This window comes from Peromyscus leucopus, chromosome 14 (genome assembly GCF_004664715.2).
Source record: "Peromyscus leucopus breed LL Stock chromosome 14, UCI_PerLeu_2.1, whole genome shotgun sequence".
NCBI lineage: Eukaryota > Metazoa > Chordata > Mammalia > Rodentia > Cricetidae > Peromyscus > Peromyscus leucopus.
Genome location: NC_051075.1, coordinates 86,885,036 through 86,910,678, shown reverse-complemented (window position 1 = coordinate 86,910,678; position 25,643 = coordinate 86,885,036). Strand labels below are relative to the sequence as shown.

General features: G+C 39.7%; 1 protein-coding gene across 20 annotated transcripts in view; it reads right to left on the bottom strand.

Annotated features, from left to right (window-relative positions):
- Positions 1–25,643, bottom strand: part of LOC114690096 (muscular LMNA interacting protein) — a 264,668-nt gene that overhangs the window by 165,882 nt on the left and 73,143 nt on the right. Inside the window, exon 1 of one of the 20 annotated variants that reach the window (XM_037210934.1) lies at positions 6,429–6,685. The exons of the other annotated variants lie outside the window; for them this stretch is intronic. The gene's annotated coding sequence lies outside the window, so the exon portion shown is untranslated. Of the gene's footprint in view, positions 1–6,428; positions 6,686–25,643 lie in introns of those variants that run through there. 20 annotated transcript variants of the gene reach the window in all.

The window sequence follows — 25,643 nt, the reverse complement described above, 5'->3', positions numbered from 1 at the left end:
TTGGGGAGCCCACAGCTCTGTGTTAGGCAATATCAATGCATATTACTCCTCATGGCATTATGGTTTTTTTAACCTTATAAATAACATGAGTGAGAATAAAGACTCATACATGTGGCAATATATTGTGTCCCCCAATATATTGTGTACCCTAATAAAACTTATTTGGGGTCGGAGATCAGAACAGCCACTAGATTAGACGTAGAGGCCTTACAGTGATGGCACACACCCTTAATCCTAACATTCCAGGGGCAGAGATCCATTGGGATCTCTGTGAGTTCAAGGCCACACTAGAAACAGAGCCTGGCATGGTGGTACACACCTTTAATCCCAGGACTTGAGATCTCATGTCTTGCTTGGGATAGACACATGCCTTTAATCCCAGGAAGTAATGGCAAAAAGCAGAAAGATATAGAAGGTGTGAGGACCAGGAACTATAGGCTTTTAAGCTTTTAGGCTTTTGAATAGCAGTTCAGTGGAGATGCTTTTGGAATTCACCCCAATATCTGGCTCCAGGTTTATTTTTGTTTTTTTATCAATAAGACCATTTAAGATTTGCCTTATACATAGGACCAGAAAAGCAGGTCAAATATAGATCACCAAATCAGGTATTTTAATTTTCTGCAGCATGGAATAAGGATGAAGAGCTGCATATGTATACTTTTTTTTTTTCGGTTTTTTCATAATGAACAAAACCTCAAAGAGTGCCTACCACGGAGTTGTAGACACACTCATCTCTGAATTCTAGTCTGTAGATCCTGGGCCAGTGAGGTCTAGTCTTTTGTCAATGGTTCCATTCATTCTAAGTGAATTTGACAATTCCAATGCTCTTGTCCTATATGTCACTCTGCTCTTCCCACTATGTATGGTCTTGCCTTGTTCCCATTCTCTTCCCCAAGCATAAAACCAGGCAAGCCATTAGACACAAATTTGGAAAAGGAAATGTTTTAGTCTCTGTCTTTAGCTCTGTCCAAAGCCTTCCTTGGAATACTTGGTAACATGAGAACATTCAACCTGTGAATTTGCTATTTTCATGTATCTTTTAGCAACTTTTCTCAAATAATTTTCTTTTATTGTTTTATTAAAAAAATAATTCATGCTGTTAAGACTATTTCAGTGCCAGAAGTCACAATTTTTACTTAAAATAAACTTAAAAGCCATGCATTTCAGCAACATTTGTCAGCCATCTGGTTAGTTACACATATAGCTCCAAAGAGTACGTGAGTTTAGAATAATTTCTATAGAAACCATTTTCACTTGGCCAGAAAATGAGGGCCCCTGATCAAAGGGGGAAAAAAACCTCTAGATCCTAATGTTATAATTTACTTGAAAGGAGGAGCATGGTAGAGTGCCACCTACAATTTTAGCTGCTTTTCCTCTGGTCAAGGAGAACCATTTAGGTTCTCGACATGGACCATAAGCTTTTTATAAATATAAACTTCCAATGATCTCTATCCCATGAAGGACCAAAACTACTTTGCTAGACAATCTTTCTCCAAAAGAAAGTGTGGTTTATTAATGTTCACAACAGACACCTCCAGTCCTGAACTCTCTTTAGCATCTGGCACTGCTTATGGCTGAAGCAGACATCCTTTACCTTTCTTACTATATAAATATTGCTACAATTCCTCTGAGATGAAAGATTCTTTTTTTTTTTATCGTAGAATAGATTTATTTACCCGAAACCATGTCTGTGCAATACCCATTACCAGCACAGAGAGAAACTGACCTCTATTTCCAGTCTACAGTCAAACATGCGCTGTGAGAAGCTGTGAGGAGCTGACGCTGAGCACTTTATTACAATTCTTATTCTATAATACAATTAATATTCTTAAGATACTACTTTTAAAATAAATAATATGGAATTAATAATGTCTCTTCCTGATATAAGAATAGAGTTGGAGAAAAATAATAGACGAGCCCACTGAAAGTTGGCCAAGACACTTATGACTGAAGATATTTACCTGCCAAGGCCATTTTGGCATCCATTTGTCTATTCTTGGGCTCTGTGCTTGATCACATGCATATAGTAGCACTCCATTCAGTTACCTCCTTAAACATCTGGTGAATGGTATGCACTGTTCTACACACTGGGAGACACACACCCTACTGCCAACCTGGTGTATCATCTTAAGAAGGAAATGCCTTCACAAGTGACATCACAAACAAGGGGTATAGTCTCAGAAAGAAGATACTTTCACGCATGACATCAAGATGAGTAAAGGAAAGGAGAGAAAAGAGTGAGGTGTTGAATTGAAACTGCACGTGAAATTGGTTTCAGATCGCATGGTGAACAATCACTCCTGGTTTTTGCATTCTCTGATCCTGTTTCTGGACATCAACATTAGGACACAGTTATTCTGTCTCCATCCTGGATGATTTTGCCCCTCTGAAGATGAGAAATGCCAAGAGTGTGGATTATTTTCTTCTGGGGTGACAGTTGATAATAATGATCCAAATCAGGATATGTACCCCAATCTACAGGTACATGATGTTTCAAGCAAAGTCCAATGTCATCTCAACAGCCTGGGAGAACCCACTAACACACAATTTTGACTTTGTACAGATTGAGCAATTAGGTTGTGTCTGCATTCGTCGTCATCACTGCTATGGCTTCTTGTGCAGTCTCCTCCTAGTTAAAAAATATATTACCCCTTCCTTAATTAAAGTGTACCAGAAATTCCAAGGCACTGATCAAAATCCAACACCTAAGTTTTTGATGTAACTAGATATTCAGATGAAACAAATATGACCCATCCACCGAAGAATTTAAAAGAGGAGCCCAATGGTAAGAACCATTTCTCCACACGGAAGATGTGGTGAGCTCTCTCCCTGCTAAATTTATTCATCAACATTGTTTCTGACAGCCAAGATTGTCCTCTGACCTCCACCTATGTACCATGGCATGTGTGTGGACAGACAGACAGACAGACAGACACACACACACACACACACACACACACACGGAAGGAGGGAGAGAAGGAGAGATTTTTTTAATTGGGGTAGGATGAATATCTAAGGTCCTACATGCATGGCTTGGAATTCTTCCCACAAGCTTCTCCCCAGATACTTCTTCTTTCTGCTAAGTTTTCAGTAACCTGGATTGTGTGGCAGATATTTTATGTATGTCATGAGAGTATCAGTTTTTGACACAGGTCACTCTTTCTAAACACATACCTTAAGGCTTCCCTGACAGCATGGTTCCTGAGAAGCCTCCTGCTGTACACTCCCTTCTCACCTTGAACTCACTGTCCTACATTTTATTCCAGACAGCAAATTCTTAAGCATCTGGCTCCCCCTGTTCAGACATCACACAGACAATGGCAATGTCTCCGTTTTGTTCCCATATGTCCCCAGCACCTAAAATAGTGTTTGTCACTCACTTCCAAAGGCCAACACATGTTTATTAAATGAGTGATGGTATGTATTCATGTAGATCCAGAGGTATCCACTTCAAGAACCTCAGTGTCTGCAGAGTACAGGAGTGAAGCACTATATTTTCTTTTTCACTTTGAAGACACAAGACAAAACATAACCCACGCCAAGGGCCAAACTTTTCGGTGTTTTAAGAACACAAGAAAGGAATTGTCATCAAAGTGGTGTGTGTGAGGGGCCCAGGGCATGAAGAAAGCTAGGGAAAGCAGCTCCCCTGCTCAAAACCAGAGCTCCTTGGCAGCTATGGTGTGCCATGCTGGCCAACTCAAACTCTCATCCAGAGGCCAGATTTCACTCTACATATAAAGCATAGACATGCCACTTAGTGAGCTTTATGAGATTGCTCTTGGTACTCAATGCTTCATCTGTTATGTTTCTCATGAGGCATCAAGAGAATTATGTTAATGAGACGAGAAAGAAAAATGGGTGTGGAGAAGATTAAAGGCCTTGCTGACCAGCACACGTGCAAGGATTTGCACTTGCACCTGCCTGCCAGAAGCCAGGGTCAGGCTGTCTTTCTTTCATTCCCTGTTTCTGAAGCTTATCTTAGACATGTTCACTTACAGAACAGTGATAAGAAAGGTGACGGAACATGATAAATTACAGCACCATAACTGTGAGGATTTGGTCTGTAACATGGTTCCTACCCAGGAGAATTGAGCTCAGACGAATATTTTTCTTAAACCCCTGGTAGTCAAAGTATAACTATCGGCTCGTAGGACTATATAGGTCATTCATAGATGTTACACTTAGTGTCTGCATGTTTAATCCTAGCTATAAGTGTAATGTATGTTGTTTTGAAGCACATCTTTAAAGTAGAGAAGAGCTCACCCAAGGATAACTGTTACCAATGACTTAATTGTCATTGGTAACAGTTCCAAAGCCATTAAATGCAGCTTTCAAATGTAGGAAGTGCAATATGGTCAGTTACCAAAGTTCTTAGCAAATAACATTTATCTTTAAAATATATATATGGTAGGGCTGAAGAAATGACACAGAGGTTAAGGGCACACTGACTGCTCTTCCAGAAGGTCTAGGTTCAATTCTCAGCACTCACACAATGGCTCAAAAACATCCATAACACCAGTTCCTATGACTCTAACCCCCTTTTCTGGCCTCAGAAGGCACCAGGCATGCACATGATATACAAACATATATACAGGCAAAACTCCCATGCACATAAAATTAAAATAAAGAATAAACCAAGGGTAATATGTGATCTCTACATTGATGTTTGATTTCACCAATTTATTAACTGTGCTAATGGAAATAATGATGTTCAGAATCAGAATCAAATCCTAAAATAATCTATTATTAACTACTGATCTTTTATGAGTTAGTTAAATTCCATGAACTTTCGCTCCTTTACTTATAAAATGATCATTAAAAAGTCTCAAACCTCATAGGATATCTGTGAACATTAAGTGAGATGACATTTAAGCCTCTAGCAAATGCTCTCCACACAGTGGCAACCCAATCAATACTATTTTCTCTTTCTTTCAGGAATAAACACGTGAGATTTAGTAAAAACCTCTAATTGATACAATCAGCACATTTATATGTTTATTATTTATATAATTTCCTTTTTTCTGTCCTTAATTTTTTTTACTCTGAAGTAGAAAAGCAAATTCTAAGAATCATCATTTACACGGAAATTTTGTTTTGCATGAAGATATGTGCATTTGTAAACAATTAACCAGATATGTGTGAACTTGTGTGTAAATCAAGTCACACCAGAATGGCCTTGGCTCTGGTTTTTATTTTAAACACAGAAGTTTCCTTGCATCTTGTAGCCATGATTAGCCAGCATGTTCTTGAAGCTTGAAAAGCATTCTGGGAAACACAAGTCAGGCAGGCTTCTATAGAGGCAGAGTCAATGATGAGTCTTTGGGTTGTTATTCTGCCCCTGGTACCTGGGCTTAGTAGATGTCCTTTGTTGCTGAGTGAGTGGATAGTGTGTATTTACCTCAAAGAAAGGTAAGAAACATAGGTGTTATGTGTCAGCATTTAAGGACCAGAAGACATGAGGTACGCTTCTCCCCCAGGACTCACTAGTTGGTGTAAATCAGATGAACATGTAATTAAACACCCCTCTGCCATTCTCTTGTCTCTCCCAAGCCATGTTAGGGGATAGACAGTTGCCTACATCAGAAACAGATGATATTTCAAAGGTGAGATAGCAAGGCATAAAACAGAAGATGGCATGAGAAAATGTTTTACTTAGCTTTTTCAGGGTATATAATGAAGTAATAAAAATAGTATATGAAAAAGAAAAGTTCCAGGCTAACAGAATAACATTGCTTAAAGGTATTTCATACACCGTAAAAGGACTGAAAGAGCAACCGTCTCACCTGAGGAGAAAAAAAGGGGGACCTCTACACATTAACCTAGCCCACAAGTGAAAACAAAGTCATTGTTAAAAATGGATGACAATGGCTTCTTCATTTCCAAAAACAAACCAGGTTATTTAACTCTTAGGACTTCTGTAAGAATTAAATAAAAAAAGATACAGGGTGTTCCTAACATGAGCCTCATGCAATAAGCACTCAGCTGTGGATTACACTTGTTGCTGTTGCTCTGTGATGTAAGTTTCCCAATCAACTAGCAATTTAACATTGAGAGCATAGTAAAAGTCAGAACATTTCTATGACATAATCAAAACATTGGTACTGAATATATCACAAGTGCATTTCTTTAAAAATCACTGTTTTGATTTCTCTTTATTTCCAAATCAATCTCTATTGATTTTTCTTACTTGATATCTTTGCCTTTGTAAGTCTGTGTATAAAGAGACTTTAGCCTTACTTATGATTTCATTGATTGGTAAGGGAACAAGGCAAACTAACTGTCTTTAAATCCTATTATTTTAATTATTACCAAATTTAACACACAGTTTTAAAAGAAACAGCTTTTTATTTTTAACTCAATTATATTATTTTATTTATGTAAATTATATATATATTGATCACGGTGAAAAGATTTTAAGAAGCTCTTACCGGTCTTTTCAAAGTGCATTATGGCATTGATCTGGTTGTCCAAGAAGAGCCAGGGATGCAGAACAGCAATATATGAAACTCAGATTCCAATAGCTGCCCTTGCTGTATCATGCCCGACTACACACACGTGGTGGGTTTCTCCTATCAGCATGGCTGTGTAGGAGATGGGGGAGCTTTCAAATATGTGTAAATAAGTTCTAGAGGTCCTAATGACATTCAGTTGAGCAATCTGTAGGCATGAAGGAATTCAAAACACAAAAGAGCACTGTTGTGGTGCAGAGTTGGTAAAATGTTTTCCTCTAAAGATAAAATGCCTTCTTTATTTTCAGAGACATTTACTGTGATCCAGAATGCATCATTTGAATTGTCTTAATAAGCTTACTCATAAAAATGCATTATTTTCCAAAAGAATTTAGAATTTCACTAAAATTATTTTTAAAATAATAGTTATATAGCCTTGAAAGACTGGTCCAGGAAAAAATAGATCAAAATATATTTCTCTTCAAGACATTTTGTTTAAGAGAAGAATAAGTGATCAGTAAATACATATAATATTTCCTGTGAAAATGCACCCAATATTATTACATCTTGGGGGGAGAAAATCTATGGGATTTTTCCATCCTTTTCCAAAAAATAAAAACACAGAAGCCCTTAGTTGGAGCACAGCTCAGCCACAGTCTATAATATGTCTCACTAGACCCTGAGGTCAACATCCTACACAAAAACAGAAAGGCAAGCGAAGAAACAATGGCAACAAAAATTGTATCCATTTTCCTAGAGTCATAAGCAAGAATTCAGCAGTCAGCTCTGTCACTGAAGAGCAGTGTGACCTGGGACAGGCTACAGTCTCACTGCTCACTGTTCCCACCTGTCACACAGATGGTCAGAGTAGTGAAGCCACAGGGCTGTGTCCCTATGCAAGCAAGCCCTCAGAACAGCACCTGGTCCACAGCATTCCCTTCTCATTCTCTCTCTTGTCAGCTGTTATTAGTATTACAGTTGCCACACATGTTCCAACAGATCCTTTGATCCCACTCTAATGATAATCAATATAGAACCTTCTATGACTCAAACCATTGGCTTTTTCCTGCTTTTGTAAAATTCTGGGCTGTGGATGATTGCAACCCTTTTCCTCTTCAGAAGTCTTTCTTCTGGACCTCCCTGACATTTCCCTCTTTGCTTTTCTTCCAGGGACTCTACCGGGTCCCTTCCTCCTAGAGACAATGTTGACATGCCCCCCCCCCAACCTGCTACCATCTTTGGAGTTCTTTCCTCCTTGACTTCGTATGTTCTTCTCTCATAGTTCCAACACATAAGAGAGCTGGCTGACGGGTGGTGGTGGCGCACGCCTTTAATCCCAGCACTCGGGAGGCAGAGGCAGGTGGATCTCTGTGAGTTCGAGGCCAGCCTGGGCTACCAAGTGAGTTCCAGGAAAGGCGCAAAGCTACACAGAGAAACCCTGTCTCGAAAAATAAAAAAAATAAATAAATAAAAAGAGAGCGAGAGAGAGAGAGAGAGCTGGCTGAATCTCTCAGTCCACCCTGACTTCCACATCCGCCCTGACCCCCAGCTCTTCTTGTGTGATATGTCACCTGTGGACCCTCAAATGAACACCACAATGCAAGTGGGGGCCAGAAGGGCATGAGTTTTTTAGAAGGCCATGGTTTTTCCAGAAGGGCATGAGTTTAGTGACCTTGATCAATTTTCTTCACTTTTCAAAACCTCTATTTATTTATCTGCTATAATAGGTCATTCATAAAAATGATGTCATAAGTTCTGTCAAGTACAATGACAAAGTGTGGCACAGTGCCTGGTACATGGGAAACATGTCATACATCTTAGATGATTAGTAATGATCTCCCATGGGAGGGAACTACAGTCTTTTGACATTCAACACACATATAATCTCTCTGTGATTTCGAGGAATATATTCTTTTCACCTTCTGGTTTAAAACACCATGTTTTAAGTTCTATGTTTTCATCATACAAAACAGTAGATTACATTTCAGGTGCAATTTAAAAACAATTGTTTAAGATGTGAATGTCACTGCCTCATTTGAAGGTTATATCCTGTAGCCACCCTGATGAATATGTAGGGCCCTGTGGCCAAGTGAAAACCACTAAGACATGATTAGAAGCGAGCTTCTTTAAAATGACATGGTATGCCAGTCTGTATCTCACCCTGCATTCTAGCACCTTGAATTTGGTTGTGGTGTCTAGAAGTCCAACAGCCTTTTTAGATCCTAAGGACAGAATGGCAAAACCACAAAAAAAAAAAAAAAAAAAAAAAAAAAAAAAAAAAAACACCTCAGAACTGATTATGCCAGAACTTCAATCATTTAATGGGATAGAGAAGTAAATCTTTCCATGTTGTTTTCTCAGTTATCTATAGCCATAGCTAATCTGAAGTTAGTTAACAATGGTTTGATTTCTAACTGCTGCCTACTATGCAGCCTTGTGTCCAGCCAGGAGAGTCTTCTCACAGCTTCATTGTGTTCTTTGACTGTCTCTGCTTTATTGCCTTGGCACTTCTAACACTGTCTGTTAGGATCCTGCCCTCACTTCCACACATGCGCAGCTCGATATCTTGTGTTTTATTTCATCAGCAGGCCCTGGCGACTACTTACACACTGTGTGGTCACAATCTGTGCCTTAAAAAGCCGGACTTAACCCCACCACCACCCTCTCTTTTTGTTCTCTGCTCTCTGCTCCCTGCTCTGCTCTGCTCCCTCCCCCCAGGCCTGGCTCTCCTCTCTCCTCTCCCCCACTTACTCTCCTAAGAAAGCTCTCTGTAACTCTGGTAGTGGTGGCTGTGGCTCATGACTTTTCCACTGGTAACCAGCGTCACCACTAGCGCCGATTATTATCTTTCACTTTCCTACCTCATTCTACCAAAATAAATCATGGATGTGTGGAGGCCACTCAGATTTTTTAACTGATTAAACATCTTCCTCTCTTGTGAATGCACTGTAGCATGAGTATTCTGTCCCACCTCAACAGTAATCCCCAGAGGACCACCTCATCTCTGGAATTACTTAATAGGCAGGCATGCAAGAACCAAAGCCAAGACACGTTCAGGATGCCAGTTATTTCTGAGGAGTAAATCATGCAGGTGAGAGGATGGGGTACATGACTTGCTTTTGTATTGCTGTAACCCAAACCCTAAGCCACAGATTTAAAGGACTCAGTGCCAAATTTCAGAGAACATAGCCTCTGGTCCCTTGCCCCCATGTACATGGGCAGAACATCACGATGATAGAAGCTTATGGCAGAGAGTTGTCTGCTTCATGGGAAATAGGAAAAACAAAAGAATTAACCTGAGCAAGATCTAGTCCCTGGAAACTTCATACTTTTCATCATCTCCAATAATGTCATCATACTGAAGATAAATCAATAGATGAATCTATTCATTAGGCAAGAAAGAGCCCTTGTGATCTAACCCTCTCTTCAAATACCTTCATAAACATATTCCCAGGATCCCCCAAAGTGCACTTTACTAATCTCCTAGTGGTTCTTAATCCAATCAAGTAGACAGTTAAGATTAACCATCACAAGGGGACATAAACAGAGTGGGACAAAGGGAAAAAAATGAATTGGAATGCAGATCCACCCAAGTCTGGGCTGAGCAGGGAACTTAAGATTTCCCTAATGGATATATCTCCTAATATGTGCTGGTTTGAAGCATTGCCAAATGAAAACATATGGTAACCAGCCAAAGTAGTCAATGCTTTACCTGGCATGGGCTACACAGGGGTGCTGTGAACTCAGCAAAGTATCATTCTGTAGTGGAGGCACCCCCAAAGAAGCAAAGGTAGAAACTTGGTTCAACAGCAAGATCTTTCTCAAAAAGGAACTGTGTTCCATGTCTTTGTGACCACCATAGTATCTAGATTCACTTTCCAAAATATTAGTTTTAATATTAAGCCTACATATAATCTATTCTTGCTGAATATTTACAGAACCCTTCATTTTAGTTTTTTCTATAACTAACTTAAGAAATATGATCTGTATCGAGTTCAGGAAATTAATCCCCTTGCATCTCAACAAAGGTATTCAAAAGTGCCTTTATAAGGGAAAAAAAAAACTCTTTCAAAGTATTCTCAGATTTCTCTTCTACACCCAGCAATAAAAATTATGAGCACAGCATAAAAGTTACGACCCTTGCTGTTCAGACATGTTTTGTTTTGTTTTTTGTCGGGTAAGTCTATAGATGCTTAGCACCATGCTGGATGCTGCTAGGACCTCCAAACATGCTCTGAATGCCAGCAAGCAGGACAATGCTGCTCATTTTTCAGTTATTCATCTTACAACAATAGTGCAACTCATTAGGAGAACTTTGATGGGCCCCTCTTTGGGGCGTCCACTCTGTTCTGTCATCTTTGACCAGATGCCCATTTGGGGGCCACTATAGATCTCAACGTTTTCAATAAGTTCTATGAATCTTTTTCTCACCTTTGTTAATGGGTAGAAGAGAACTATATTAAAAAGCGGAGATATTTACTGTACCCACCTTTCCATACCAGTTACACTACATCCTCTCCATTGTATTCTAGTTACAAGAGCTGGAATAGGATTGCAGAAAGGAAGGAAACCCAAAATGAATGTGGTTCTGACTGATCACTGGAAAATAACACATCAATGCAGCATTGGGGGAATGCCAGGGATACACACTAAATATTCTTATTCATACCATTGTAAAGGTAATAAAACAAATGAAAAGGCAGTCTGGGAACTCAATAAGACCCAGGTGGTTCTCATTTTATCCCTGTCTGTAAGACCAGTGTCTGTGTTCCCATGATGTGTCTTTGGTGACCAACGTGTTTACTTTAGCCTGGAGATAAGCAAGGTTGAGCAATCACACAGTGAGTTCACTTCATGTGCCTGCTGCTGTCTTCCCTCCCATCTACCCACTGCTGCCCAGAATACATCTTTATGGTAATTGATCCACTTTAAGAATCACCCCCATCTGTTCTCTGCTACAAAGATAGATACTTCAAGAGATATTTCCCTTTGCCAGTTGGTGGAGGAGGGTGGTGCTGATGGGGGCTGACATGTGATCTACAGAGGAGTCACCTCAGTGTACTTTCCATCTGTAATTCACCATTGGCATGTTTTGGAAGTGTTTGTGTTTAGATGATGTTTTCCTCATCCCCCTGAGTCAGGCGGCTTTGTCAGGATGTCAGACTTCAAAAATGACAAACTACTCTGATCATTTCAGGGTGGTTCTGTTGCTAGGGAAACCACTTTAAAAGGAGAGACAGATCTCTTTGTGAATTTGTAACTGAGAGAAGAAACGGATGCTAAGTTTCTGAGTGAATCCAATTTACTTTAAGATACATTCAGAGACCACGGGTGGCAGAAATGAGGGATATATTTTTAGGCCACAGATATAGCAAAAATTATCAGTTAATAGGAACTCTTATTGGTATAGGCCAAAAATTCTTTGTTTGATCTTTGGAAATGTGTTTTTTTTAAATTCCAGAAACAAGGCAAATATATTTCCTGGAAGAGTATCAGTGTTGAAGAAAATTTCCAGAACCCAGCATCAAGACTCACACAGGTGAAGGCTCCAATGGACACTGCTGATAGGATCTCAGGGGACTGAAAAAGTGAAAATGCTCCAACATAAAAAACTAGAGAGAGACAATGAGATGAGAGGCTTCGTTATGCAGATGTTCACAAGAAGTAGGCCAGAGCATCCTTTGAAGTCGCTCCCAACACTCAGTGACTAGGCCTTAAACATCAAGATCTCTTCTATCTCACTGTGGTTTTCAGATCCTCAGAAGGAATTTCGATAATGAGCCAAAGGAAAAGTATTAACTGTGTATTATCCAGGCAATATAAGAAGCTGCTTCTACAAAAAGAGAAAATAATCCAGAGCTTGTACTCTAAGGAATAAATGACTTTCATTTATATTTTTGTTATTACTGTCAAAACTATCAGTATTAACACCTCCATAATGTATTAGGTTCATGACCAATGTCACCAGTATCATCTTGCCATCTAAGTCACCACTGTCATTATGTAAATAGCAACTCCTTTTCTTTTTAGGTTTTTATGTGCTAGGACTCATAAATATCCCATTAAATGATTCTCAGGGATTGGCAAATGTTCCTGTGAAGGGTCAAACAGTGAGCATTCTATGAACTATACTACCTCCATCACAGTGACTCATTTCACTGTAAGGAAAGCGCAGCCAGAAAACATTCCCATAAACTTAGTTTAACTGGAAAACAGAATAGGACCAAATTCATTAGAAAATATTTGAATAAGTTCTATTTTGGAGACCCTTCCAGAGTTCTGTCAAAACACACTCTTTGCTTGTGATTCTAAAGTCAGAAAGCTACTGGAGCAGATGATCCAAGAATTCTTTGAGATTCAGTACCTCTATAACTCCCCCTCACTGTAAGGAAAGCATTCAGTCCATACACTGAAATTACAGAGGTAAAAGGAACCATACTGACTACAAACCTCCTCCACCATGCCATGTTGTGCAATTGCTTGGAAAACCATTCTGTTACTATAGTAACTCTATTGCAATGGTATTTGTCTTTCTATTATTGTACTGTTATAATACTACTCTTGATATATTGAGAGGACATATAATTTCATATGTATGTATTTAAATATATTTGGATTAGAAAAATACTATTTAAAAACGTTCCTCAAAACCCACCTGATTTTTGTAGCATTACTTTCTTAACTACTAATAAAACAGTAAGATTAAATACGATGTTCATAACGTCAAATATTGCATTATTTTAAAATGATTCAATATCAATCATTCTGGTGACTCCTCTTGACCACATCAGATATAAACTAAAACCCAAGAAGCTAGGCATAGTTGTGAAGGATTTTTTTATTGGATTATTTATGTGGGAAGACTCTAAAATCTAAACCACACCTTCCAGTGGCAGCCCACATAAAAGGCTGTGGAAGAAGGGAGCTTTTGCTTTTTGCTTGCTCGTCGGTCCTCACTCACTGGCAAGTTCATCTATCCAGCTGCTGCAGCATTTGAGGCATTCCTTCATTGGTGCTAGAACCTACACTTTCAAGACTCCAGTGTAGACATAAGACCAATAGCTCTCTGGAAATCCTCCCAGACTCCAGCAGCATATTGGGAATTGCTGAGGCATCATACATATTCACCTGATTAGTTCTATTCCTTTAGAGAACCATAGTACACCAGCATGTATAAAAAGCACACACTCTACCACTGCTTACCTCCATTTGAAGAATATAGTCTATGCTATTAGTAGGCCTATCATTATGATTTGTCTTAAAATTGCACTCAACTAGCTTGCAAAACTATCCATGCAAAAGAATAAGTCCCTTTTCTTTGATTCCACTTCAGTCTAGAAGCCCAAGAGGAAACACTGCCAGTTCTGCAGCAACAGTGTCAGTGAGGAAACCAAATGCATGGAACAGGCTGGAGAAGGCCCTTCCTTCTGAAACTGGGCCCCACTCTATTCTTAGCCCTCTCTTGGGTATTGGGGTCTAGATCCCAATAAAGTCATGTAAAGAAGTTCCAGGCTGACAAATGATCCATGCTTCACTTAGCTGCAATTTCTCTTCTGAATACTGTCTTGGTGGGTTTGCATTAAAAAACACAGGCTCAGATGCCACCAAGCATGATGGCTAGAGAAAGGACTCTGAGAATTGAAGAATTAGAAGTCATAAAAGCAGTTAAAGCTGGGCGGTGGTGACACACGCCTTTAATCCCAGCACTCGGGAGGCAGAGCCAGGCAGATCTCTGTGAGTTCAAGCCCAGCCTGGTCTACAAAGCGAGTTCCAGGACAGGCTCCAAAGCTAGAGAAACCCTGTCTCGAAAAAACAAAAAACAAAAACAAAAACCAAAAAAAAAAAAGCAGTTAAATACAAAAACATGAGACAGAATTAAAAAAAAAAAAAAAAAACTTAAATGTGTTGAACCTTTACATGTTGTGAAACCATAGATAACAGCTATAATTAAAAGAGTTGTAACTGTAAGCCTAAGGGCTGGACGACTGCAAGAATTATCCTAGTAGAAGAGGTTGAGCCCCTAGAGGCTTCCAACTTGGAAGATCAAGTTAGTGCAGGGTCCCCACTGCAGGAGGGTGATGGTTGTATTTCACTGGGTGTAATGTGATCATTTGTCTGGAACTCAATGACTTTTTTCTATGAGTTTTTGAAAAAGTATCTTTCCTGTCTTACAAGCAAGATTAATCCTAACAGTCTTCTGTCCATATTCCTTAAAAGGTCTGTTCCCACTTACCACTTCATCACACATTCAAATGCTAAATAATTCTTGTCAATAAAGAAGAATGCTTGCATCAATCAAGTGCATTGATAGTAAACAGAAAAAGATGATAGCGTTCAGTTCAAAGATTAAAGAGATTAAAAGGGCCTTATCGATCAAATTTCCTTTCTTAAAAGCAATAGAGATTTTATATTGCTTCATTTTCCATATCAATAAGTACTTTTAAAAACAAAAATAATGCAAATCAATTTTGTAATTCTGCAAACAGAATGGGTTCTTAGAAATAAATCACAAAGTATAACAATATTTATAGGAAATACAGGTATTTTCTATATGATGATGGCTCAACTTTCACTCATCATGGAAGAGTCTTCTAATCATGGGAGATTTTTGTCCCCCATGGTACGTTTAGTAATGGAAGGAGACATTTTGATTTGTCACCAAAAAGGAAAGAGTTATGTACCTGGCATTTAGTGGGTAGAAAATAGGCATATTTTGAGATATCCAATGACATACAAGAGAGTCCTCACAGAACAAAGATACAACCTAAACTTTCAATAATGCTATGGTTTTGAAATAGTATAGAACACTATTCAAAAAGAAAGCGAGAGGGGGGAGAGGAGGAGGGAGGGAGGGAGGAAGGGAGAGAGGGAGAAAGGAAGGAAGGAAGGGAGGGAGGGAGGGAGGGAGGGAGGGAGGAAGGAAGGAAGGAAGGAAGGAAGGAAGGAAGGAAGGAAGGAAGGAAGGAAGGAAAGAAGGAAGGAAGACACAAAAGTTATTGAAACAATGCTGAAATTTGATTTGCACAAACACATAAAATTCAAATTTATGCTGAGCAAAATTATAGATCATCCCCTGAATACCTGACTTGGAATTTGAGGACTACCTATGAATTTCAAAGGCATGCATGCCAGAGGCTCCTACATTAGGTGTGTGGGAGTCCGTGTGGGGAATCTCTCTCCATCAAACACATGTAAACACATACACAAGAGCCCCCTGCACACCACTGGTGCTCAGTACTTGATGGCAACTGTTTCCCATACAGCTGCCATGTCAGAGTCATGGTGACTGCCTTGGGATGAGGATGTAGCTCTGTGGCAGGGCGCTTTTCTAGCAGCTGGGAAGCTTGGGGTTCAATCTTCAGTACTGTGGAACAGCTGCAAATGGAAGGCTGTCTTGATGCTAAAAAGACCAATGTCTGTAACTACTTTTATGTTGCTGTGACAAAATACCTCACAAGCAACAGAAGGGAGAGAAGGTTTATTTTGACTCCTGGCTTCAGGATAGCAGCCTTGAACCAGGAGCAAATGTAACCATTAAAAGCTGAGCCCAGCCTACTGTCTCCAGTATAGCGCCCCCAGGAGGGGACCGAATTCAAACCATGAGCCTATGGGAGACATACCCGATCTAAACTGCATTATTTTAATGGTCAAGTGAAGCTGTTCTGACTCAAAAGTAAAAGTAAACTATTTTAAACAGAAAATCAAGACTAAGGTTGACAATCACCCTGTTACGGAGACAAAAGGACTGGTTATTTTTTCTTTCTGGTTTTGTTTTGTTTTTAGTTTTCTTTTATTAAACAATTGGGGGTAGGTTGTATGTATGTATGCATGTATATGTATGTGCATGTGTGTGAATGCAATTTTTCCTTATTCTTGTGAATTTCACACAAGTGTACAATGAAATGTGATATATCCACCTCCATTTCCCTGCTCCAGCTTTCCCCATATCACCTAAACATGTCTCCTCAAAACCTAATGTCTTTTACTTTTGTTTTCTTATAAACCAATCTCCCCCTCCCACAGTCCCCCAACCTCCTTACTTCTAAGTCCCCTATCTCCCCACAGCTCTACCCCCATATACCCTTCCCTATTACCCCCTACACCCTGCACCCAAGATTCAGGGACCATCAAAACTGAGGCAGAAAGAATGTAAGAACTAGAGGCTGGGGAGAAGTGTGAGATGCCATCTTCTGAGTCCTTTTTAATCTGAGACTCTAAGAGTCGGTATCTGTAATATAGCTATTGTGTGGAACACAGCACATATATCTAATACATCGTCATGAGATGCTGATGCTCTGTACTGTGCTCTCTTGATCATTTTCTGTTTTAAGGGCTAAGGAAGATTACCACCAAAGGAAAGGTTGAGGCAAAAGCTGAGCTCACACAAGAATCAGATTTCCTCTGATAATCAACAGAGTTTGAGAACACTTTCTTGTGTTTCTGTAAACACAAGAAACAAGAAATAATGAAGGAGAAAATACATTTAAATGGATGGGTCATTCTATTCATTTTACTTTTTCTAAGGAGAATACTTCCAAGTTAGGAACAAGGTTGTTTGAGAGAAGGAAGGTACTGTCAGCAAAGATGAGTAGGAAAACTCTTTGTGGTGGTGTCTGTGGGCCCTGGAGGATCTTCATGCTGTGAGCAGGTTCGGTTCAGGACTGAAGATAAGGCCCTGGGTTAAGCCCAAGTTCCTCCTGAGACTATATTGTCAACCTTGTCTTGTTATAACATCAAAATTTTGAGAATATTTAAGTTCTGCAGCAGTTCAAACAAGATAGTTTAAGAGTATAATGAAGTATGCTCAGTACAAATTTTAAGGAAATAAACTCAATATTAGGCTTAATTCAGACTTCATCAAATTCTCCAAGTATATTTGGTATTATGGGAAATCACAGTTTATTTTTGGGATATAGTTTGATGCTTTTTCCTGTGGGACTCAAAAGACCAGGTGGAAGCATTTTATAGGAGGAACATTCTCAGAGTCAGAGCGTACTATGTGAGCCAACCACAGAAACAAGCCTATCCTAAAACCCAGGCCATTCCACTCTCCTGACATTGATAAAAAATAAATACATACTCAACACATTTCCACTTGTTAAAATAAAAGATGTGGACTTGAATCTTATAAAAAAAAAAAAATCATCCTGTGACCTTGGGACACATCATCAAGGTAAAATGCAGTAACAGATAGTTCAAGATTCAAGGTCAGCCAGTACAGATCCCAGTGGTATTCACATCCTAAACATAAATATTTCAGCCTTGTTGACTGATTACTATGTTCAAAGGATCTTTAGCTTTTAAAATTAAGTTGTGTGATTCAACATGCCTCTATATGGATAGTCTCTACAAATTCACTTATATCTTTTAATTCCTTGCTCTTGTGTTCATTGAATGCCCATTAGGGAAAAAAGAAAGATGGCTTCTCTGAAAATAAAGATGTTAATGTTATACTTTTGCTATTGCAACACAATTTATGTCTTTAAAATCCACCATAATTAACTGTAAATTTTAATTTTCTGTTTTTGCATGTTGCCTCCCCCATGTACTTCAATTTCTCCATATATTTTTTAACACAAAAGAATACTTCAAAATACTGACTTATAATCCATAAGAATGTGTGCTCATTTGGAAAGATGGAGAAAATTCCTTGTTGTGGAACAGTGTCCTCTGCCATGCTAAGGACTTACAAAGCACCTCAGTATCTATGAAACACTGAAAAGTGAGTTTCTGCCTGAGTCTGAGCACAGAGGATGCTCAAGCTGTGATCAGTGTGTTCAATGGCATACACAGAGAATGGTCTCCCAGCTATGTACACATCAATAAAATAATATGATCTCATTCTTCCACTGTATTAAATTTTTTCAATGTGTACATACTTCTTCATGAATGTATCATGTAAAATATGTATATAAGCAAAAATTAGAATATGGGAATAAGAGTGTGAATGTACTTATGAGTTATGAACCCACTACATTCAGTGTAATTTAATCTATTCAAGAACAGTAGCTAATTCTTCTGGGCTAATAAATAAAATAAACATTAATAAATGTTTCTGGGTCAATTGTAACTGGAAAACAAAGTCCAATAACGCTGAGACCCAGTCTATTTCAATACCTGGGAGTAGGCATGCTTTGGGGAACTCATTTTCTGCTGCCTCCGTAATCAAAAGAATGAGCTAAGAAGAGAGGCAATGAGTGACATCTGTTTCAGGGTCCATTGCATTATTATCTCTGTCAACGCTGGCAGCAAGACTGTCTTATCTACCACAGAATCTCAGTGTCTTGGTCTGCTTGTAGCTGCTATAACAAAACACTACAGACTTGGGTAAGTTACTAACAACAAATGCTTATCTGACTCAGACAGAAAGGCTAGAAAGACCAAATCTGATAAGGGCCTTCTTGCTGTGCACCAGAAGTAGGGGACTTGAGTGAGACAAGAAAGGCATAAAGGCCAAACCTATCCAAGCCCACTTCACTGGGGTGAGTTAATCCACTTGTGACAGTGTGGTCCTTATAACCCAACTACCTCTTAAAGGTTCCACCTTTCATGGATGTTAAGACATCAACTAAATTACAATGGTAGTTTCGAAAGAATTCAAATTATAGCATCTAGAGAAAATATACACACATGTACACACACACACACACACACACACACACACACACACACACACCTTTCACTCCCTTATATTTTCTTTGGAGAAAACAAATTATTTTACTTCCATCCTTAAGCCATCTTGCTTAAACTAAACATGTAAAGAGCAGAAAACACATTATCCTAAAACATGTTACATTTTGTCTTGGAACTAAAGCAAGGTGAAAAATAACCTCATGGCCTTTTCTGCAGGCTCTTAGTAGAAATGCAGCTCCTAAGCAGAGGTGACTAGCAAGCTCAGCCCATGCAGGTGTTCTCCTTTGCACATGTCCCCCAAGCCGACTTCAGGACATGCAGACAGGCCACTTCCCACTAGGAACAGATTTCCTGACACAGGGCCGGAGTCTCACAAAATAGAGGAATTTTTTAAAAATTAAAGAAAATGTATTTTCCCCAAAAGTATATGAAAATATCTTTTCTGAAAAAACTTTTTTTTTCTTAATTGAACCACTAACTAGCAGCATCAGCCAGGTGAAACTCGATATATTTTTATTTAGACTAAGTAGTATTGGTATCCTCACAACAGATATAAGCATGTGGGCCTAGAACTCTGATTCCCTTCCTCCTCTCTGCCTCATCAGCTTCATCAACAGCTGCCCCTTGGTGAAGGACCGGGAGAACTCAACAGCTTTTAAAAGTGGCCATCAATGACCTGGATTGGTCCTTGCTCTTACTTTACCCTCTTTTACCCTCTTTGCCTTCATCCTTTCTTCATCCTTTCTACAAAAGCATCCACCTCTGCAGAATCACTGAGTCATCAGAATGGATTCTTAATACATACTCTGAACCCAAATCTAGTTGCAATAAATTCAAAATGTCCGCTTCCTCTGCAGTTTAAAAACTTAGGGTAATTCTCTGACTCCTCTGCAGGTGTTAAACACCTCAGAGGTGTTAAAGTTCTAGCCTGTAAGGAGATTGGGCATATTAGTAAGGACCTTCTGAAAACTATTCCTTCCTTCCATCGTTTCTGTTGCATTCACCACATGCAGTTTGTTCAATAAATAGTGATTGAACACTAGCCCAATTCCAGACACTGTGCTAGATCCTGTGTTAACAGTAATGGGTAACTATAGGGAACTTCTATATTAAATTAATTGATGTGGAATGACAGACCCAAAATGTGGGCAGCACCAACCCATGGGCTGGGGTCCTGGATTGAACAAAAATGAAAAGGGAACTCAGCCTCAGTGTCCATCTCTCTCTGCTTCCTGACAACAGATGCAATGTGTCCACCTGCCTCAAAGCTCTTGCTGTCGCACCTTGCCCACCACAACGGACTGCACCCTCACACGAAGAGCTAAGAGAAAGTCTGCCTTCCCTAAGTTCTTTGGTCAAACCTTTTATCCCATTAATACAAAAGGTTATTAAGACAAAGGTGAACTAAAATTTTACATATATATTCACGGCAAGTGAATTAAGGTAAGAACATATTAATGTTTAATTTTGGATGTGTTAGGTTAGAGAGATCTTTCAGGTATCCAAGAAAAAGAAAGGCTAAATGAGGAATATTAAACATAAGTCTAATATTCAAATATGAAGTATGGAGATATAAATGGTATGAACAAGACACAAGGAGTGTTTATAGCCTTGAGGTTAAGTTATATTGCATAGCCAAGGAATAGACGTTGTTAAAGAACAATCATATGGGAAGATGAAGGCTGAAAAGTACAGTGCGTCTCTAGAATATTTTCAAAAGCTCAGCTTGTAGGGTACAGTATGGGAAGCTAAGCTGTAGGACTTCAGACTGTGGTGAGACATCTAGAAGGGAGCACAGAGGGCCTGGAATACAGCCTAAAAATTTCTTCTTTAGAATTCCAGAGCATCATGGATTTGCAGACATCTACATAAAACAAGGTGAAATGTGGTTCACTTATCCAATGCCTCTTACAGGGAAAGGCTTTGATCAGAGGCTGGCACTCTGGAAGCGTGAATAAGAAAATAGACATGAATAGATGCTTGTGAGAGGGTAAGTGCTGATAGGCAGCTCCTTACACAATGACCTTTTCAAACGAAAGGATCAACACTTGGCAAGTTGAAGGCTTCTCACAGAATACTGCAGCTGTGCTTTCAAAACTGTTCAGACTCGCCCTGCTGGTTTTCACTCCTTAATCTCATGGATTGTTTTTGTTTACCTGTATCCTAGCTATAAATGAGAAAACTGCTATCTTGAAATATCCCCACACTGAATTCTGATTTCACCAGTAACAGCAATGATGATCACAATGTAATACTAAACATGAAATTCAAGCTCAAATGCACCTACGGCTTACTGTATGGAAAATTATCTCTGAGTGCCTTCTCAGTGGGTCTTCATAGAAACCATGAGCTGAACACTGCATTCTCCATATTTTAAAGGGCAACTGCTAATGTTCGACAATAGTAAATTCACCTTCCCCAAGGTCTTGCACTAGGCAAATGATAGGCTTGGCACAGTCCAGGTCTTTCAGGCTGTGTAGTACTGTGATATTAACCACTTTGGTGCAATGTTTCTCAGTGATATTGCTCTCACAGGTGCCAGTGGGCTGGGATCATGTGTGAGTGTTGTGGAATATTTGTACACTGTGTGAAAATGTATTGTTGTCATTGGTGTGATAAAAAGCTGAATGGCCAATAGGTAGGCAGGAAGTATAGGTGAGACCTCTGGGCAGAGAGAGAGGAAGTCAGAGGAAGGAATCTAGACAAGCAAGAGATGCCAAGGAGACACTGAAGAGGTAGCCCATCCGGTACAGAGTAGAGATAAGCAAGTCATGTAGCAGAACACAGATTAATAGAAACAGATTAGTTTAAGTTATAAGAGCTAGTTGGGGGAAAGCCTAAGCTAAGGCCAAGCTTTCCTAATTAATAAGTCTCTGGGTCATTATTTGAAAGCTGGCGGTCCCAACAAAAGAAGTACTGTTACAAGTACTGTTAAGGTTGAGCTGTGACTGTCACTCATCTGCTCTGTGCCTCGGTTTTTCATTTAAGGAACTCTCATTTGGAGCCATGATTCACTTAAAAAAGAACAGCGTGCCATGAGTCTCACTTCTCATGAGAAGCTGTCTGCAGCCCAGACATATAATGCATCTGAAATCATATATATCTGAGTTATTGGATCTTTTAAGAAACATGTGTTTGTGACAAAATATGAACTCATTCATGAGAAGTTTTTGAAGATTCCCCTCAAGGAGACTTCAAGTCTTGACATATACATAAATTTTAGACAGAAAATAAATGAGGCACCGCAGAATTTACAGAGATGCACAGTGCTTGAATATTTGGAGCTTTTGTTCACTATTCAAATGTCCCCTTGATGCTGAGATTAAAAGGCCTTTACAATAAGCAGGTGACACTGAGCCCAGTTAAAGCGGCTACACTGGAGGAACAAGCTAAGAAGCTCTGAAAATACACTGCTCTCTCTTATCTGAAAAACTCGAGGGGAAAAAAGCCTCAATTTGCAAAGCAAAGGATACTTTTCTTTGCTTATTTACACAAATATAAAAGAGATTCCCAGCTATTTATACATGCTCATGTCCCCCTGCTCAAAGACACTTCGAACAATCAAACCACTCTGGGACGCATTCACAGGGGATTAGATAAATCCTCCTCTACCCATCTCATTTTGCTTCCATCTAGGTAATGTGACCCTGATGGCAGAGCAAGGCCTCCCATAAAAGCTGCAGGAACATTCAGTACCATTTATTACTCCAGCAGCAAACGCAGTTCTGTTCCACAGCCAGCACAGCGCTGCTCTTCTCGGGCTGGGCAGAATTCTTAGTCTTAAAGGGAAGCAACCAGGGAAAAATAGATGATGAACCTTTCTAAGTCAAGTCCTAAGTTTCACCTCAAGAATGGAAGACTATCTGGAATACTAGGAATCCAGTTACCAAGATAATGAAAGGAGAAATAAGGGGACAGGGAGGGAGGGAGGGAGAAAGGGAGGGAGGGAGGGAGGGAGGGAGGGAGGGAGGGAGGGAGGGAGGGAGGGAGGTGGAGGGAGACTGGTTTAAGGAAGGACAAATGAGAAAAGCAGAGATTCTGGGCTTCTGTATTTTATAATCCAAATTCACAACTAAGACTATATTAAGAGGTTAGACCTGCCTGGCGGTGGTGGCGCACGTCTTTAATCCCAGCACTCAGGAGACAGAGCCAGGTGGATCTCTGTGAGTTCGAGACCAGCCTGGTCTACAGAGCGAGTTCCAGGACAAGCACCAAAACTACACAGAGAAACCTAGTCTCAAAAAATAAAAAAAAAAAAAGAAGTTAAACCTATATTTTGAAACATTTCAATATCTAGTGATTAAAATCATACTACATTTTAAAGTTCTGAGCTCTTCCTACTTAAAATATAAAAAAAAGAAAATTTTAGATGTATAATCTTATTTTAATTTTGAAAAGTTGCAGCTTAAATGCAAAATGACTTTTCAGATTCCTCACGCTCGCTCCTCCCCACAACTTACTTACATAAATTCTTTCTCCTGGCTCATCATAGGTAAAGTTACAGTAAAAGGGAGCAATCCCCAAATGAAGGCATGCTGCTCCACAGCTGCTTTAACATCTGTTCTCTGCTGCCATTCATTAGAAACAGCAGCCGTTACCTAAAATACAACTGATGTGACATGATACGAGATACAAAAGTACACAGCTCTCACTGATGTCAGAGGTATGACGCGGTGACAGTGTCAAGGATTGCACCCAATATCAGGGAACTCACAGTCCAGCTTACCAACTGTCCAGAGTCTGGTCCGCGTCCAACCAGCAGACATCGAGAAAGCAGTGGTTTGCAATAACAAGGTCAGTGTCAGGCAACAGGGCTCACTGACGGACACTTAAGTGTGTCAGCTGCTGACACCGAGGAACTGCAGAGATGACAGAGCAACGTACAAATGACACCCTCCTTCCTCTTCCCTTGACCCAACTCCGAACAACGAATCTGCTGTTTCAATCCCATCTGAATGTATTAACCTACTCAACCTCAGTAATGTTCTGGGAGAAACTCTGCCTAGAAATAGAGAGTTCTGTTGTGGAAGTTAATAAGAGGTTGGCAAAATGGCTCTGGGGACAAAAACATTTGCCACGCAAGACTGATGGCCTGAGTGCAGTCACTGGAGCCCACAAAGAGCTGAATGTGGTGGCATGCATGTGTAATTAATCCCTGCACTCCTATGGTGACATGGGAAGTAGAGGCAGAGTTGCCCACTAGCTAGCTAACCCAGAGTACACATGAAGACAGAAACATAGCAGAGGCTCCTCCTAAGTAATCTGAAATGAGAGAACATGAGAGAACAGCCTTGTGAAAGTTGTTCTAATTTCTATGTGAGTACATGGTACACATATACCTCAAAGTCATACACCATTGCATGCACACACACACACACACATGCACACTCACATGTGCACACATGCATGCGTTCACGCTGGTACAAACAAGCTGAAAATAATAATAAATGAAAATTTTTAATTGAAAGTAAATAAAAGAGCCTATTCTGGCATTGCACAACACTGCCACTCTTAACACGTGAGTGAGTATACGTTCACGTGCACAAAAAATGAATATATGCAAATGTCCTATGAAAAGGATGATAGATATGCCTTCAGGATGAAACTTCAGAAAAAGTGTAAATTTATAACAGCACCTATAATAAATTACACTAACTGTTTTCCTAGAGTTATATTAAAAATATTGCATTAATGCATAGACGGGGAGAAGGTATTTGCCACACATAAAATCAAAAAAGCATTTAAAAGCCAAAGATATATTTAAGTTAACAAGGATTTTCTCTTCTGTGTTCTGTCTCTTTCATTCTGGTTTCCTTTGCTGGACAGAAGCTTTCTAATTTCATATAATCATACTCATTGATTTACAAGTGTTTCCTGTGGAGCACATGGAATCAGAAAGCAGAAGAGGGTGCGACCTGGGCGACTGAAGAGGATCAGTCAGAGAAGAGGAGAGAGCACAGAGGAGGACAGCAGGAAAGGGGAAGAACTGAGACCTGGGCGACTGAAGAGGATCAGTCAGAGGAGAGGAGAGAGCACAGAGGAGGACAGCAGGAAAGGGGAAGAACTGAGACCTGGGCGACTGAAGAGGATCAGTCAGAGGAGAGGAGAGAGCACGGAGAAGGGCAGCAGGAAGAGGAAGAACTGAGACCGAAGCATTGCAGCACATGTGTATAAGGATGCCATCACTTTGGATGCTGGCTGAATAACCTAAATCCTCAGGCCAATGAGATGGCTCGGTGGGTAAAGGGTCTTGATGCTGAGCCTGATACACAGGACAAACACCACACATGCACACACATACGTAAATTTAATAAAAACCAATGAAATATACTTAAGTGCTCCTTTCTAAAAGACGATAAAATAACTTGAGATTTATATCAGGAAAGAAATTCACATAAAAAGAAATATTAACGGCAAAAATAAATGAAAGGTCTTACTAAAAATAACAAAATTTCAAACAGAAACCATAAAGGAGCCTCATTTCTCACTCACCAAATGGGCAAAACCTAATGCTGTCAAGAATGTGGAGCAACAGATAGAGCTAAGAGGGGACAGATTGGT